General features: G+C 29.4%; 1 protein-coding gene across 3 annotated transcripts in view; it reads right to left on the bottom strand.

The window, feature by feature from the left end:
* Window positions 1-20,278, bottom strand: part of Pka-R1 (protein kinase, cAMP-dependent, regulatory subunit type 1) — a 139,049-nt gene that overhangs the window by 49,307 nt on the left and 69,464 nt on the right. The window lies entirely within an intron of this gene.

Here is a 20,278-nt window from a genome sequence, read left to right on the forward strand (position 1 = left end):
TTGTTCTTTTTCCATATTTACTTTCACTCAGCTCCATCAAAAAGATAATGTTTAAGCACAAATGTTTTTGTGGGAAAATCACAAGAAAGCTATTTCATTTCTTATTTATGACGAAAAATTCTTCCTCTATATACAAAACAATAGAAATATTATGGAATTGGTTAAATCAGAAGGCTTGAGGCTTCGGTATTAAATCTTAACAAATTAACTGTTTTAAATTAATACCAGACTTTTTGCATTTATAATATTAAATTTATATTTCTTTCCTTACTTTTTATAGCTTGAATTTCGTTGTTCTTTTTCTAAATTTACTTTCACTCAGCTCCATCAAAAAGATAATGTTTCAGCACAAATGCTTTTCAGGAAAAATCACAAGAGGGTTATTTCATTTCTTATTGTTGAAGAATTTTTACTTTATATTGAAATGATCGAAATATTATGGAATTGGTTAAATATGAAGGTTTGAGCCTTAGGTATTAAATCTTAACAAATTAGTTATTTTAAATTAATAGCAGACTTTTTTTTGTATTTATATTATTAGACTTATGATATTTCTTTCTTTACTTCTTATAGCTTGAAATTCGTTGTTCTTTTTCTATATTTACTTTCACTCAGTTTCATCAAAAAGATAATGTTTCAGCCCAAATGCTTTAGTGGGAAAATTACAAGAAGGTTATTTAATTTCTTATTTTTGAAGGAGAATTTTTCCCATATATTTGGAATAATTGAAATATTACAGAATCGGTATCAAATCTAAGCAAATTCGTCATCATCATAGTTGGCCAGACAGCCCAATGTGAGCCAATGCCTTTCTCTGAAGATTTCTCCATGACGACTTCCAATTTATCTCTTATCTTAGCAAATTAGTTGTTTTAAATTAATTCCAGACTTATTGTATTTACTTTACTTTTTATAGTTTGGATTTTGCTGTTCTCTTTCTGTATTTACTTTCACTTAGCTCCATAAGAATATAATGGTTTAGGATAAATGCTTTTGTGAAAAAAATCACAAGAAGGAAATTTAATTTTTATTTTTATTTTTAATAAAAAATTCTTCCTTTATATTTGAAATAATCGAAATATTATGAAATTGATTGAATTTGAAAGTTTAAGTCTTAGGTATCAAATCTTAAAAAATCAGTTTGTTTAACTTAATATTGGGCACATTATTGTTAAATGCTAGTTGTCCCGAAATTCACGCCAAAAATATTTTAAAAATTCACGCATTTTTTTAAAATTTTATACTTTATGGTTATGTATGGAACGGAATATCAGATAGAAAGTTGGCCAATCAAGCTCTGGTGTCGAAATTTTTAATAACATTATTGCATACACGGGGCTTAACGTCGTTGATACGGCCCTCAATTTAAATTTTCAAAGTGCGTTGTTGCAATAAACTTTTGATTTAAAAAAATCAAACAGAAAAAAGTTCAGAAACTTGAAATTGAAAAATCTGTGAGAACAATTTTTTTCAACAAAACAGAACATTTAATAAATACAACATTCCTCAATTATAAAAACACGTTGCTCTTTCGTGCATCGCTCTATTTTGATAACCCTGAACTATCAGCAGTCATTCTGTCTTTATTTTTCATCGTCAATATTTTATATCACATATGGCGTGAAATTCAAATCTTGCTAGGATTTTGGGTAACCTTTAGCATATTAATATACTTTTGCATTTCAACAAACTGATGGGACAACCTAAATACACCAATATACACTATCCTACAACAATGGAAGAAACACTTTCAGTTTTTGATATTTTTTTTGTATTTCTAAAGAAATGCTGAAAAGAACTATTTTGAAACTTTAGAAGTGTTTTAATTAATGCGATTTTTCATACTTCGCAATGAAATTTAAAGCTTTCAAAGGCTTAAGAGACAGACAATAAATTGCGAAAGAAAACAAGTATTTTTGAAAACCCTACACCAGAAAATCAAGCAATAAGCTTGTAACTTGCATCAATTACTTCGGTTCTTATTTGAAATAATTGTATAAAACTTTGCAAATCTAGCTTAAAGATTAATGAAGATATAAATTTTTTTTATAAAAGACTAATTTTTTTGTCTTATCTTTTTTATGCTATAACTTTAAAAATATTCAGAAAAATCAAACAAAGTTTTCGGAATAATTTAAAATTAATTACAAAATTATTGTTTCAAAGTTTGAATTGTTTTTTTAAATGCGCATGATATGAGTGTTTGAAGTAGTTCTTTTGTATTGCGCATGTGTGGAAAAAGACTAAAATTATTTTTTCATAATTTAGTAGTGAATCAATCATATTTGGCAACTAATAATAAAAATCCGATTCAAATTTCTTAAAAGCATAAAAAGTTTCAAGCAATTTTCCAAGTAGTTTTTGTACAGTTTAAAAGAAAACTAAAAATAATCGGGTTTTCAACGAATATTATTATGTAGTATTGCAAATTACACTACCTTATAATAACCGGATGGCATGAACAAAATTAAATATGTGGAAAATCCCCTATCGTTTTGAGCTTACTTAATAAGTACAAAAACTACTTAGAAAATTGCTTGAAACTTTTTATGTTTTTAAAATAGTTATATCAATTTTTTTCCATTAGTTGCCAAATACCATCCACTATAAAACTACAAAAGAACTACTTTAAATGCTGATATCTAACGCATTTTTAAAAACATGTTTTTCATATTTTAAAGCAATAATTTTGTAATTAATTTTAAACTGCTCGAAAAATTTTCTTAAGTTCTTATGTTATATTATGTTCTTATGTTATATTTTACTACATGTTCTTAAAGTTATAGCAAAAAGTCTAGGATAAAAAAATGAGTTTTTTAATAAAAATGTTCATATCTCCGTAAATATTTAAACTAGATTTTATGCAATTATTGCAAATTACAACGAAAGTAATAGATACAAGCTATAAGCTTTTTTCTTTACTTTCTGAGATAGGGTGTCCAAAAATACCTGCTTTTCTTTCTCAATATATTGACGGTCCCTTAAATCCTTAAATGTTTTAAATTTTATTGCAAAATATGAGAAATCGCATGAACTAAACACTTCTAAAATTACAAAATAGTTATCTCAAGTATTTCTTGAGAAATTCTAATAAATATCTCCCATTATTGTAGAATAGTGTATTAAATAAAAAAATCTTTATTCGTAGTAATAATAAACTCATGCACATTAAATCATATAGAAATAGTTTTATTGAACCTAAACAATTTTTTGAATATGTTTGAAATAAACTAAAACAACATAGTATAAATTGAGCTTGTCTAAAATAATTAAGCAATGTGGTTGAAATATTATAGCTTTCAATACAACAATGCAAACAGCCTTCAATAGAAAATCGATTTTAAAAGTCAAAGCAATGTCGTACAAACGATAATATTATAACAGAACACCTGGCTTAGTACAAATTGCTTAGATTTTTCTTCCAACACGCAACACAGTTGATGAATATGGCGTAAATTATAAATATCTTTCTCCGATTCTCCGGTTTTTAATGGTAGAGAAAGATCATTCAGTGTCTTCTAAGTATAAATACCTTTATAAAAACGCCAACAACCACTTGACATTTTCAGCACATAATCAATAAAAGGTGTTACTTTAGGCTTTAAACGGCGGTAAATCTATTTTTCACCTAACTTTAGAACAAGTGTTAACTTTTCTATTGGCTGCTTCAGGGATTTCCATTAAAAATAGTTCAGCAGTTCTTTATTTTGTACCATAAATGTTATCTCAAATTTCTGCCAAAAAAGTTAACAATGTATAAAGAGATTATATAGTGTGTTACAAATTTATGGTGGTGTGTAACAATTGATAGTTAATATAGCATAAAGAATTCGACAAAAATGAAAATATTTGTTGTTAATTTCTTGGAATCTTTCGAAATTTGAATTATAATTTTGTTTTGTTTAAGTTCGAATAGATAAATTTTGCATCTAGATTACATCGCGAAAAAATTCAGGTAAAATTACCCAACTGTATCGTAATGACATTTCTAATTTAAAAAAAAGCACAATTCTATATAATGAAACAAAATATACGGTATTTAAACCAGTCGTTTGGTAATTTTGATTCGTTTTTATGGCAATGGTTCACTGGAAGTTCTGGTTTTTCTAAATTATAATTCTGATTTTCTCAAGTAATTAATAGTTCATCAGTTCTTTATCAAATAAATTTAATAGAATAACCATCCTGCTCTAACTTATCATGTAATGTGATAAAATTACGAAATTTTACCACATTTACCAAATTTTATCACACATTATAAAACAAATTTTATTGTTAACTTTATCAATACGCTTACCAAAATCATTACCAATACGCTTAAGTAAGAATTACTAAGTTTTTTGGTGCTCCCATTGAGCCAAATTTTACCATATTCCGGTAATTTTGACCATAATTTTTTTTCTCTGAAAAAGATAAAATTAAACTGCTTCTAAATAAAGACATATTTAAAGGTGGCATATTCATGTTAAGTTTAATAGATAACTTAAATGTTTTATTAATCTCAATTATTAAAACGTTTTAATTTATTATTTTATACATTGTTTTTATATACTTTAGAAATGTAACTTTACAAAAAAAACGTTTAGTTAAAAAAAAAAAATCATAATCCTGATTTTCTTTTTAAAATTCAGAACATGATAAAAAATGTTTTCAATGCAATGAAATAGTAATAAATTCATGTTCTTAAAGTCATAAAAAACAGTTTTATTTAAACTTAATTATTTTTAAAAATGTTTGAATCTGAGTAGGAGTAGAATGAATAATGAAATTCTTAAGCGATGCAATAAGAATATTTTTTTGAACAGTCAAATACAAAAAAGATTCAAATTAGAAATCGATTTTAAAAGTCAAAGCAATGTCGTACAAATGATAATATTATAGCAGAACACCTGGCTTTCTTAGAACAATTTGCTTATATTTTTCTTCCTACACACAACGCTATTGATGTGAAAATGGTATAAATTAAAAATATCTCACTTGGAACCTCCGGTTCTTAATAGTAGAGAACAATCATTCAGTGTCTTTCAAGTTTAAATATCCTTATTAAAACGCTAACAACCACTTGACATTTTCGGCACAGAATCAATAAAAAGGTGTCACATTTAGGTTTTAATGGCAGTAAAACTATTTTTCTTTTAACACAGATACTTTATGGCAACTTTTCTATTGGCTGCCTTAGGGATTTCCATAATAAAAGCTGCTGCGATAAGAATTTTATTTATAGAACTTCGTAAAAATAAAGTAGTTTTATAGTTCTTTATATTGAAATGAAAATTTTTATCTAAAATTTTTGTAAAAAAAGGCCACGAAGAGTTACAAGTTTGCGTAGGCGCGTATAACGAGTAAGATATGTTAGTTTAAGTAAAAAAACAGATTTCGGCATAAAAGAAATTTTTTTTGTCTTGTTTAAATTCGTGTAAACAGAAAACGTTTTCTTCGAATGTAAGCAAAGCCATTTATGTATCGTTTAAGTTCGTTCCAAAAGAAAAGAGGCAACTTGTAAAAAAAACAAAAAAAAAAAACAAAAACATGTATATGCCTTAGCGTTTTGATACGCAAAGTTCAAGGCTAAATTGTTGTACATTATATTTTAAAAGTTCTTAACGAACGATTTGTTTCATGAACAGTACTTAAGTGACTAATATATTCAAGTAAACTATACATTTTACTTTCGGAGAGATGCAAATCAAACGGCCTCTTTCTTATTTATTTATCTATTGACATACACATGCGGTCTTGTGTGCTTAATACTAATAACAACTTATAAAATCAAAGCAAACTAAACAGAACAACAAATAGCACAAATAAGAGGACAGCTTTAGAGATCCACATTGGATTTAAGTGGGATTCGAACTCATTGACTCCACTTTTAGATCGTCTGACGGGAGCTATCACTTTGCCATAAAGACTCCATCCTATTTTTTAAAAATGTCGTCTGCGTTCTTTTGAGTGCAAATAAAACATGACAAATAATCGTTTTCATTTCATTCAAGTTCAGTAACGGTAGTACGCACAAGAGAAACATTACTGATTGTGATCCGAAGACATGCTATCACAATTTTGATTATCTGCTGAGTGGATGGATGGCTCCCCTCCAACGGTAGAACTGTTAAATGAGGATCGATATCGCACTCTCGGAAACTTCGCAGGTTGATCAAAGTGGTCCATCACCCACTCAGTGACCGTTGAAATTAATCTTGATTTCGGTAGCTTCACTGTGAAACCATTATTTAAGTTAAAAAAATTATTTTGAAATATTAGACACGTGAGCTATAAGCGCGTTGATGAAAGCAGATCTAAATTCAACGGAAGAACACTAAAAATAATGTGAGGATCTATCTATAAATTAAATTTAATATGTAACGTAGATGATAAGAAATTTTCAAATTCGTATCGTATCCCCGAATGTGAATATTTTAACTAATTTTAACATAGCTTTTACGTAATTGGAACGAAGGATCATTTTAGGCATTCGACTGTCGGCCAACAACTTTTCCACAAAGTTAAAGATATATATATATATATAAATAAATAAATACAAGAAAACACGAAGAAAGTTAAGAAAAACAATAAGTTTCATTTATTGCGCTTAAGCTGCAAGTAAACAGAACTCATTAGATAAGTTCAAAATGAAGAATAAATCAAAGAAAAATTATAGACATATGTAATGGGGGGAAATACTAAGGAAAAGGGGGGAAATAATAAGGTAAAAAATAACAAACAACAGTTTAAAAAAAAAGGGATGAAATTTTATTTAAAAAACCGGAAAAAAAGAAGATATAATCTTTTCATAAGTCCACACGATTATATCCGCAAAACAGAGTGCCTTCTGATATTGTATCAATAAAGCCAAAGCAAAATATATTAATACAATAGTGTGAGGAGCACTCAAAATTTTTTTAATTTTTTTTAATAAAAAATACAACAAATAAAATAGAACACAAAAAGTAAAAATAACATGTAAAAACAGAAAATAAAATAAAAGAAAAAGAAAAAAACAGTATAAAAATGGACTATAAAGCGAGTAGCGAAATCAGATCAACTTACATGGACGGGAAATTTTTCAAGAATAATTTAAAAATGTTTTCGCAGAAAGATTGCCAGATTACAAAATATGAAAACAGGTCAATTTTTAAAATGATCCAGTATGATATTACCTTGCACATATCCATTTCGGGCCCATCCTTGGTAACTAACAAATCAATGCACAGAATAACAAATCACTTCAGCAGTGCAGTAAGAACGACACTTTAGAACCCTCTTGTTACACTCAATTTGCGCTTTTGTTTTCATATTTTGTAATCTGGCAATCTTTCTGCGAAAACATTTTTAAATCATTCTTGAAAAATTTCCCGTCCATGTAAGTTGATCTGATTTCGCTACTCGCTTTATAGTCCATTTTTATACTGTTTTTTCTTTTTCTTTTATTTTATTTTCTGTTTTTACATGCTATTTTTACTTTTTGTGTTCTATTTTATTTGTTGTAATTTTTATAAAAAAAAAAATTCTGAGTGCTCCTCACACTATTGTATCAATATACTTTGCTTTGGCTTTATTGATACAATATCAGAAAGCACTCTGTTTTGCGGATATAATCGCGTGGGCTGATGAAAAGATTATATCTTCCTTTTTTCCGGTTTTTTAAATAAAATTTCATCCTTTTTTCTTTTCTTTTTTTTAAACTGTTGTTTGTTATTTTTTTCCTTATTATTCCCCCCCTTTTTTTACATATGTCTATAATTTTTCTTTTCTTTGTTTTATTCATATATATATATATATATATATATATATATATTTTTATTTTTTATTTTTTTATTATTTTTATTATTTTTAATAAACTGTTGGTTGTTATTTTTTACTTATTATTTCCCCCCCCCCTTTTTCATATGTCTATTATTTTTCTTTGTTTTATTCTTCGTTATGAACTTATATATATATATATATATATAATAAATAAAAAAAAATACAAGAAAACACTAATGGCTATATCACACGAGAGAAAATATGTGCAACTGCAAGTGTAAGTGCAACTGCAAGTGAAATTTCTCCAAAAAACGCTCGTGTGATATAGAAATTACGGTTGCACGAAATATCTGCAACCGTTCAGGCAATTTCTTTCATGAACCAATCAGATCGTTTGCTTTTTATGACGTTTCAATTTTATGTGATGACATATACAAATGTAAATAAAAATGGCGGCGACGTTGGTGAAGAGTATGATCGGATGAAATTTTTTTATAGACGAAACGGAACAGTTTTTTAGTTTAATAATAACATTTTCTTTAAAATGAAAGCATTAAAAATACTTTCGCACTATGAGATGACCATCTCAATGCAGTTGATGTACTACCATAACAGGAACCTGCACACGATTTTAGTATCGGTAAGTATAGTACATTATTTTTGCGATAAATTTTCTTTTAAAATATTTATTTATTTTAAGCTAATAAAATTAAAACTTATTATAATTTGTTCCGATCAAAGTTTTAATTACTTTAAATAGAAATAATTTCTATTTTTATATATGTAAAGAATTATACTGGCGAAAAGCTTTACTTTGAAATATTCGCCAAGCAACTCGCCAAACTTTGTTTCAGTATTATAACATAAAATATAATAATGATTATATTTCTTTATTTTTAAATTTTGATCTTTGTTTCTGTTGATTGTAAAAGCATGTGTCCGATTATTTGAAAGTTTTATAATTATTAGTGAAATAATTATTTTATTCTTCCCTAAGAATTCTTTTAATTTTTGAAAATCTCATTTTAAAACAAGTTAGAAAATATGTGTGGTAAATATTTACCTTGTTTCTCACAAAGTTACCCCATTTTCCAGTAATTATTGAAAAGTATTACAAGAAAGGTAGTATATTATATATAAAAAGTAATTATTAAAAATGCAAATTCCCAATCTCTTTGTCTGTTTCTACATTCATCCCTTCTATATTTTTTTTTTTTTTTTTTTGTGTATGATGATTTGCATAATATTTTGTTTATAATTATTCAAAGTTAACTAATGATACTTTACTTTTTATTTATACTTCACATTTATCTCTTGATACTTAGCTTTTCTATAATGACAGTAAGTATGTAAGTGTACCTTACTAATTTTTCAATATACTTACATTTTTAAGAGTCTTCGTTTATAAATACAATTTATTTTTCTTGAAACAAATTTCAATCCAAACATAAGAACTACAAAACTAAACACACCTGCCATCTTTCATTAGTGTATAGAATAATCTTAGAACTATAATCAAAATATATCTGTCAAACTTAAAATAAGTTTAAAAGGGATACCTAAGGACTTAAATGATTTCAAATTAATGGCATTTAATCTTCCTTATTCTAATAATGTGTTGGTAAAATTTTATCATGAAAGTGATTTCTTTCTTTTATTTCAGATATTTCGTATAATCCTGTAAGGTTTATCTGGTAAAGAAGGAAAGAGATGTAATACTGTTTTTATGGAAGAAATTAAAAAATAAGAAATAAAAATGAATAATGTTCTAAATGTTTCACTTGACAATAAATGTTTTATTTTTTAAATTGATTCTTGTATTATTTAAAATGCAAAACAAAACACGTAAAGGGCTATAACAAAATAATATGATACATTAAAAGTATGTTCCTAATAAAATATTGTTTTTTTTTTAATAGTTATAAATAAATTTTAATTTATATACTGTATATTACAATAAATTTGTCCCAAAATAAATCCTATAAATTTTAATTAAATTATCTTATACCAATAATGAATGATATAAATTTTAGAATAATAAAATGTAAGTATGACATTGAAAATCCTCTTATATTTAAAAAGCAATTTTACTAAGAAAGTGGAAAAAATAATTTTCATAAAAGTGATATTCCTGATATGCAATCTGTAAATGAATAAAATTGATGATCCCTTCATGTAATGTAAATTAATTTGATGAAAATAAAATTCTGAGACATTGTAGTATAGACAAGTCTGACATTATTTATTATGTATTTTTTAGACTGAATTTAAAAAATAGAATTGATTTGATATATCTAATAGTTTTGATGTTATAAATATTTTATGAGTGAAAGGTAATTCAAAAATTTATATTTCATACATTAAACCATCATTTCTTCTACAGAATTATTTCAAAGGACTATGTTTTTGAATTAAGCTTAAAAAATAAATTTGAAGAAATGCCTTACTTGATTAGATAGCAATGTCAGTTGCATAAAGTGGTATAAGTCATAAAATTGTCCTTTCTACACATTAAACTTTTTATAAATTTTCGAATTGTTAAACTATTAAATCAGACAGCTTGTTTTTATTCTCATTCGATTTAGTGTTTACATAGATAATGATACCGCACTTGCCTAGCTAGCATGTTACATAGTAAATATATATAAATAAACTATGCTTTTACAGGGTGCGGAGTCAAATCTTTCAACAAAAAATAAGCAACTTTAAAGAACATTTTAGGCACTCAAAAAATATTTTAAAGCTCTAGGTAAATTGACAAAATGCAAAATAATTCTCAGACTTTACATGATCATGATAAAATAACTAGAATTTGACAAAGAACTGTTTTCTTGATTATATTAGCCATTAAAAAATGATCAAGAGATTTTTCGGTTCGATTTCAGAGGGTGGAAAATGAAGCCTGAAATTGAGAATATCTTGCAAAATACAGCATGAGAGAGCAAGAATCTCACCGAACCCAGCTCACTAGACGCACATGCGGACTCACAAGTATTTCACCAAACCTGTAAAATGATTGGCGTTTTCATACGCTATGGACTGACGGTACGCTGAAATTGATCATGGTTGAATGAATTCTGCTGTTGTTGTTAATTTACGTCGCACTAGAGCTGCACAATGGGCTATTGGCGACGGTCTGGGAAACATCCCGGAGGATGATCCGAAGACATGCCATCAAAATTTTGATCCTCTGCGGAGGGGATGGCACCCCCGCCTCGGTAGCCCGACGACCTGCGAGCGAAGTTGAGCACTTTGCGGTAGCACAGTTTAACGAGGACCCATACCGCACACCCTCGGTCCCTACGCAGACTGATCCAAGTGGTCACCCACCCGCACACTGACCATAGCCAGTGATGCTTGACTTCGGTGATCTGCTGGGAACCGTGTCTTAACGATCAGTCCAGTGCGGGACGAATGAATTCTGAAAACGTGAAATAGAAAAATGTGAAAAGTACGTTTTTACATAATATGTGGCGAAAATCGACATTCCTTTTCATAAATCTCTTTTTCGAAAAAGGAAAATAAGGCACTTTTTAAAAACACTTATTAAGAAAAGCACCTTTAAGGGCCTTTAAAAAATGAAAATCAAAAATAAGCACCTTTAAGCACTTTTTAAAAACGCTACGCACCATGTTTTATACCTTAGTCACTCAAATCAAGATAAAAAAAATCGTCAAAATTCTAGATAGTATTTAAGTCAATCCCCCTTTCACCCCCTTATCCTTTTAGGGACACAACATGAAATTCATTGATATCTTAATATAATTTTATATTATGAGGTAGAAATCATAATCCTTTTTATACTATGCTACTTCACTTAAAAAGCCCTTTTTAAAAATGCTACGCACCATGTTTTATACATTAGTCACTCAAATCAACGTAAAAAAATCGTCAAAATTCTAGATAGTATTTAAGTCCATCCCCCTTTCACCCCCTTATCTTTTTAGGGACGCAGCATGAAATTCAATGATATCTTAATATTATCTCATATTATGAGGTAGAAATCATAATCCTTTTTATACTATGCTACTTCACTAATGGGGAAATGAAGTTTTCAGAATTTTAATTTCCTGCTGAAGAAAAGACTTAACACAAATACAAACGTAAAAAATTAAATCAAAATCAATCAATATTCTACAGCATCTCTACGAACATCGTTGAGAAACTATGATATAATAGAATCATATGATAAAATTAAATATGAGCCAAAAGTAAAGATAAATAACAAAATATGGTAACCCAATTTCATGCAACCGTTCAGGCAATTAAGCAACCCTTTCGGCAACTCCGAACGGAGGAATTTCACTTACAGTTGCACTTACACTTGCAGTTACACTTGCAGTTGCACATATTTTTCTCTCGTGTGATAGAGGCATAAGAAAGTTAAGAAAAACAATAAGTATCATTTATTGCGCTTAAGCTGCAAGTAAACAGCACTCATTAGATAAGTTCAAAATGAAGAATAAAACAAAGAAAAATTATAGACATATGAAAAAAAGGGGGGTGGGAAATAATACGTAAAAAAATAACAAACAACATATTATTTAAAAAAAAAAAAAAAAAAAAAAATTTGAAATTTTAATTAAAAAACCGGAAAAAAAAAGATATAATCTTTTCATCAGCCCACACGATTATATCCGCAAAACAGAGTGCTTTCTGATATTGAAATTATCCAGTATAATATTACCTTGCGCACATCCAATTCGGGACCATCCTTGGTAACTAACAAATCAAAACTCAGAATAACAAATCACTTCAGCAGTGCAGTAAGAACGACACTTTAAAACCCTCTTGTTACACTTGATTTGCGCTTTTGCTTTCATCTTTTGTTTTCATATTTTGTAATCTGGCAATCTTTCTGCGAAAACATTTTTAAATCATTCTTGAAAAATTTCTGTCCATGTAAGTTGTTATGATTTTGCTACTCGCTTTATAGTCCCCCCTTTTTAATGTTTTTTCTTTTTATTTTATTTTATTATCTGTTTTTACATGTTATTTTTACTTTTTATGATCTAATTTTATGTTGTTGTTTTATAAAAAAAATTTTGAGTGCTCCTCACACTATTGTATTAATATATTTTGCTTTGGCTTTATTGATACAATATCAGAAAGCACTCTGTTTTGCGGATATAATCGTGTGGGCTGATGAAAAGATTATATCTTTTTTTTTCCGGCTTTTTTTCCGGTTTTTTAATTAAAATTTCACATTTTTTTTTTTTTTTTTAAAAATAATATGTTGTTTGTTATTTTTTTACTTATTATTTCCCACCCCCCTTTCTTTCATATGTCTATAATTTTTCTTTGCTTTATTCTTCATTTTGAACTTATATATATATATATATATATATATATATATATATATATATATATATATATATATATATATATATATATATATATATATATATATATATATATATATATATATATATATATATATATATATAGCCATAACATAGTCAAATTAAAAACAGAATATGAGTTTCTTCTAAGGGTTTTCTACAACAAAAATAAAACTAAAAACGTTGTTGTTATAGTAATTCGAAGCAATAATTTATTATACGTCAATGTAGACATAATGCAGATTTATAGCCCCAGTAATAGTATATACATCAGTGATGTCAAGAAAAATTTATAACACACGGGTATTAAATTGGATTATTAAATTGTGAAGATATTTCCTTATTCGGCAAAACAGTATCTGAGAAGGAAAAAAAATTTTTTAGTTTTGAGCAACGGCGTTTATTTTTTTTTTTTTACACTACTCTACGACATTTATTACGAGGTCTATATAGTTCTTGATTTCTATTCCGCTATTTTTTTTGGTTTGTCCGAAAACAGGTGAAGCACTAAAAACAAAATTATTCCCTTTGGGAAACGTTTTATTATATTTTCTAACGGGCGTTGAACAGCTGACTCAATTCTAAGTTTAAGGCTTTCAATGCTATACTCCGTATCCTTGTAATTTTGAGTTCAACCCAGAGGACAAGGAAACTCTTGGATCAAGCATTTCGACAAACTAGCCTTCGTGAAAGACTTTTCTGATGAAACTAACCCGCAATTACGAAACATGAAGAGGAAAACCACGAAAATCTACCACGGTTAGTCTATCTACAAGGGGATTCAAACCTATGATCCGTCTACTACTGAGGATATTTTCTATCAGCACTGTGATTGATGCGAGGAGGAAACAGAATTCGTATCAATCAGCCACCGTGACTCTGTTGGGATATATTGAAAATAAAGAAAAACAACCTAACAGGAAATTTGCTTAAGAGAGATTATGATTTTAGGTTATAGAATGATATAATAAATTTAATGGCTTACGTACTAAATAGTTACAATGAAAAATTAAATTAAAAAATAATTGAAATTATCGGGAAATAAATTTATTTTTTGATAAAAAAATATTATGATTAATAAATTTTTTTAAATAAGTAATTAAGTTTAGAAAATTAATTTAACTGAAACTTTTTTTAAGGCCACATAATCCCATATTAGATTTGAAGTACTAAATATTTCACTATCATAGTAACTTCATAGTATACTTTCACTATCACAGTATAACTATTTCAGAAAACAAAGGAATTGCAGAATAAGGTGTGGAACTAAAGCTTCTTCATAAAATATTTTGATTAAAACTACCTTGCACTTGCGTAACATGCAGAAGAAAACCCAAAATTTCCCCCCTATGAATACGAATGACACTCATTGCCATAAATTTAGCACACATAGAAAGATATGTCAGATTGAAACGAAATTTTACATCCGTAAGTAAAACATTGATATAAGTAAGGGATTAAAAAATCAAAGCAAAAAGATTATTTATTACAGGAAAAAATACAAATGAATTGAGGTTTTAATACCCTCTTCGTGGTCGAATACAGGATGCAATACGGTCCGACATTGAGGCATGCGAGTCCCTCATGATGTCCTGCGGCATTTCTTTGCACAATTACTTTAAAAACCCACTAAATCGACGAAACTCGAAGGCTGTCAAACTTAAAGCCCCAAATGTTCCCAGGTATGCTTGTTCGGTGACAAATCTGGGAATCGAGCAGAACATATAAAGATAGTAACATGGCGGAGGCATTCCGCTGACACCCTTGCTGTGTGTGGCCAAGCATTATCTAGTTGAAAAATGGCTCCTGATTGCCCTGTCCTGAGTAGCAACACATGTGGCTGAAGGGTGTCACGAACGTATCAATATTAAGAGTCATCAAGTGTCGTTTGCGATGGCACCCTATATCATCCCACCAGCAGTAGGAACGTCGTGCTGCTATATAGTGTGTGCAGGAATGAGGCGTTAACCACGGGGTCTCCACATTCGTACATGATTGTCATAACTGCCAAATTAAATCTGGATGCATCAATGAAGAGGACGTGGTTCCAATCGGTTGCAGTCCGATCCCGTCGAAAGCTACACCCAGGGTTGGCTTTTTGCCGGCAGAAACTGGTTTTTGCCATGCCAGTGGCAGAAACTGGTTATAACCGGTAAAAACTGGCAGAAACTAAAAAAACTTCTATATTAGTTCTAGTAATTGCTTAATGACATTTTGTTTAAGTAAACTGAAAAATTTAACTCCATGTAACTGTAACAAACTTTTTAATTCATTGTTTGTAAATATATATTATTTTGCTTATATTAAATATAAAGAGTGCAGTATATCAAATATTTATATATAATGAAGAATAAAGTAATGTAATAATAAATATAATTACTAGATTTTAGTTTATTATATTAAATTCTGAAATTTAGTAATTATCATTTAACTCTTAACATAATAGAGCTATTTTCAAATAGTTTTTTCTTTTCAAGACATAATTTGCATGGCAACAATGCAATTATTATAAGAGTAACAGTTTGAATCTTTTGTGGATGGCAATGCCTGCTGGTTCTGATGGATTTGAGAGAATCTTCTCAAATTTCTCTTTCGTGCATAGCAAATTGAGAAATTGTTTAGGTTTAGAAACTGCATTAAAACTTGTCTTTTGTTATATATTACTGCAGAGTACAAACAATGTAATATTTGATTTTGAATGGTGATAATTTTGTAAATAAATTGTACTTTGTTTAACATTTAATTGCTTTTTCTATGAATTATCCATTATATGTCAATCTCAGTACTTACTTTTATGTCATTTTCTGAATTTATGCCACAAATGAGGCAGAAAAGGGTTTTTGCCATGCCGGTTTTAACCGGTTTCTACCAGTGGTTTTAACCACCTCGGCAGAAACGTGCCAACCTTGGCTACACCACTCTAAACGGAGCCAGTGGTGGGTGTCAGTTCTGCCAACACTGTACAATACAAACGCACACCGCTTCTACAGCACAGCAGATGTGATGGTATGAGGTGCCACAGCGGATGAGGTGCCACAGCGGTGAGGTGCTTAGTGGTACGTTTGTGACGTCCTCCAGTCACATGCATAGCCCCTCATGACAGAGCTCCCAGGAGCCATTTTCCAACAAGCAATGCTTGGTCTCATACAACAAGGTAGACACAGAAATGCTTCCGCTACATTGCCATCCTTATTTGGTCTGCTCGATCCCCAGACTTGTCACTGAACGAGCATATCTGAGATCACTTGGGACCGCAAGCTGGACAGCCTCCGAGTTTAGTCGATTTAACGGTGTTTTTATAGTAACTGTGGAACGAGATGCCTCCGGACATCTTAAAGAACTTGTATGCCTCAAGGCCCGACCGTATCACATCCTGTATTCGCTCCAGAGGTGGTGCAAAAGGGTGCAAATACTTCTATTTATTTGTATTTTTTTCCTTCAACAAATGGTCATTTTTCTTCGATTTTAATCAATGTTGTACAGATGTAAAATTTCGTTTCATTCGGACAATTCATATTAGGCGCACTAACTTCAAGACTATGGGTATATAATTATTAAATTATCTCTAACTTCTAATTGTAGTTCAGAATTGAGGCCTCGGGCTGAGAGCAAAAGAATATGAGACTAATAATCACAATTATAACAGTACATATAAAGGTAAGTCTAGTATAAATGGTCATAGATTTTTAAAATCGAAATAAATCTTCAAAGAATAACGATACTAGAAATGTTTTTGTATATTTAAAATTCTTATACATTTACTCAACATATTTTATGCAAAAAATAGTGAAATATTGTAAACAAAAATATGAAGAAAAAAAATTGTTTGAATATGAACTCACAAACGACCGATTTCGCAGTAAGGTAGAGAAGAATTAGCTATCCAATACAGTAAAGAAAAAAAGAAATTGAAGAATGGAAAATAAAGCATTTCATAACTTAATCATGAATAACTTTTTTTTCAAATTACAAAGAACGATTTCTTTCATGGAAAATAAAGCGAAAAGAATCAAATAAACAAATTTTAATGTACTGTTCTAAATCCATATTCTTTTAAATTTAGATATATCCTTTTAAATTTAGATTTTCAAAATTTGTACATGTTTTGTAGAGCATCTAATACATCGTATCCTTTTTAATTGTGATATTGTATTTACATTGAGTCAACGCAGTGGTTTGTATCAAATCCTGAATCTGTTGAAAAAGATTATTTCAAATTTACTTCTTTTTCACTGATGGAAGTGTCTATTTTTTCTCCAGACTTTAGATTTTCACTCGGTTCTAGACTTACTTATAAGTTTTTTTTTGCTTCTGGTAGTCCATTTTTTAAACTGTATTTGACATATTAACATCAGGAAATTATGCAATATAACGTAGTTCTAAGCATTATTAATTTAAGATGAGCTCCGTTGTTATTTAAAAAGACCCATCTCCGATTTAGTATCCTAACTTCATTTTGTCGGTGACGTTAAGTTAATTTGAGTAAGCTGCATTTCTTGCATTAGAACAATATTTTTGTTTAAGATTCTTCCAGAAGCAGGCATGTTCAGAAACGTGTAATTAGGAAAAAAATTAAATCGAAATTAAAAGTCCCCGTTGCTTTGAGGACAGATATTGTGTTCTCGGGAATTGCCAGTATTCTCCAGGACTCATTACAGTCTTAGAAAACTGATGCAGGTAGCATTCCATCTTCTCATTTTTATCTTTCATCACTCAGGCTGGATTGGGGATATATTCTTCTGCATTGCAGCAAGTGAAAATATTAATGGTAAAGCCTTTTTTGAAAGATGATATTGTAGAACAGTGTTTCCCAAACTTATGACTTTAGTGTACCCTTTCTAAATTTTTCGTAATGCTGTGTACCACTAGTAAAAAAATGAATGTATTTTTCTTTTAAAAATGTTTATTTTTCTTTTTTGGTCCAAAGTTTTATTAATAAGTTTATTTGCATCAGTGAGAAGGATGATATTGTTTTTCCTGCGATAATTCATTATAATTCGGTTATCTTGTGGTCAATTTTAGTCAGAGATGCGATTCCAAGTCCAATAATCTATTTCTTTTTTTCGACTCAATGTCCACGAATGTTGAAAAAGCGACTTCACATAAATATGAAGTTGGAAAAGGCAAAATATATTACACAACTTTTTCTGTTAAGACAGGATACATATTTTGCATTCGCAGCATGTTAAAGAACACTCCTCATGTTTATTTTTCAAGGATCAGTCTGAAACCAGTTCCAATAATTGCTCTTCTTCCGCATACGACAATTTTTCTGGCATGGATGTTGTATTAATATTAAACGGATATCTTATCCATTCAATATTTTTTTTCAAATTGGGGAATTGCACAAAAGTTAAAAATCACAACTGGCTGTTGACACCACTAATTATACAACTCTGCAAAAAATAGTCAATAGAAAAATACGCAATCGAGAATTTCCATGGCTAGCTTTGATTTTAAATAAAAAAAAATTTACATTTTCGTTTGTTGCAAGATATTTTGCATAAGAATGCGTACCCCCGCTAAACTGGTCCCGTACCCCTAGGGGTACGCGTACCACACTTTGGGAAACACTGTTGTAGAAGATATGACCCACTTCTGTCAAAACAAAACTAGGTCGATTGTTCAACGATTGATCTTTTTCATCCATGATAAAAATGTTCCAGGCCCTGATAACTCTTTTTTTCTCCCAGATGGAGTAGTTAGAAGTATGCATTTACTTAGTTTTGATTGATATGGTTTAACTTCACGCAAATAATATAACTTTTATTATAGTTAATTAAAATAATGAATTAGGAATAGCTTAAGCTAATCGCATCCAGCTTTTTTATTTGTATCATTATAACGATGCTTTATATCTAGTTTTTTTTAGTGCATCCGAGAATTTTTACACAATTACACCAAAAAACGAAATCTTTGTTTCTGCATTCGTTTAATAGCTTTTTTTCTAAGCACTGAACCACGACCCATGAGAATTTTTTTGAAATTATTGTTCTTCAAATGACGTTTCTTGGAATTTGAAATGTTTGATACACTCTCTTTACTGAATATGACCCAATTTGTACAGCATCCATGGCATTTGAAAAATAATTTTCATTCCCGATCTCTCTAACTTGAATTAGTCTTTCTTATATATTAATTTGGCATATTGAAAAGTAAAATTATTATTTGGCTCACATTACTTATACATTATTATAGAGATATATGCTATGAAACAGTCAGATAGTGAAAAGAAAAGTAGTGTATTTATGCATTTCTAAAATTCTGAGCATTATGCATTCTGAGTTTACGACTATCGATGTTCAACTCCATTGGTCTTGAAAGTTAGAATTCACCCAGAAGACAAGGCAAGTCCGGGATAAAGCATTGGGACAAATTAACCATCGTGAGGACTTTTTCATGAAAATAACCTGGATTTATGGTATATGGAGAGAAAAACCTTAAAAATCTCCCATGGTTAACTCGACGGCAAGGGGGTTCTAACCCATGATTCACCTATCACTAAGAATATTTTACGTTATCAATTTGGAGTGAATTACGTTAGCAGAATTCGTATGGGGAGAATTACGGGAGCAGAATTTGTATCGACTAGCTACCGCTGGCATTCGAGCCTGGGTCAGCACATTGGGGAAGCTAACCCTCTATCCCCTGAGCCACCGTGGCTAAATCTATATACGTATTAATAAAAAGTGGTCACCATCCTCTATTTTATCTAGCTATCTCTCTTAAAGTTGAAATAGCAACTTCGATCATAGTGTCACTTTACTATTTTTGCTTCTTACTCAGGAACTAAAATTGGACAATATTTTTACCTTAAAAGTCAATTTAGTCCAAAATTCTATCAAATAAATTATGTATCACTAAAATGAGGCCAAAGAGTTAGTTTGGTGAAATTTACTCAAACATGAGAAACGTTCCAACTGTTCATATATGGATCTCAATCTCCTTATCATAACATGCAAGAAACTAAATACACTAATGAATAAAATAATTTATATATCTATATTAGCCCTCTCTCTATGTATACGTAACTCTTCCTGAAATACGCTTAATTCTAATGTAATAAGGCTTTTGTAGATTGAAACAACGCTTATATACCAATAAAATAATACTCTCATTCTAAATCAATAATTCTACATTTCTCCCTTAATTGTTAGGGTATACATGGCTGCTCATTGTATAACTAAATTGAA

Source organism: Parasteatoda tepidariorum, chromosome 9 (assembly GCF_982258835.1).
Source record: "Parasteatoda tepidariorum strain Cologne lab strain chromosome 9, Ptep-v5.0, whole genome shotgun sequence".
NCBI classification, from domain to species: domain Eukaryota; kingdom Metazoa; phylum Arthropoda; class Arachnida; order Araneae; family Theridiidae; genus Parasteatoda; species Parasteatoda tepidariorum.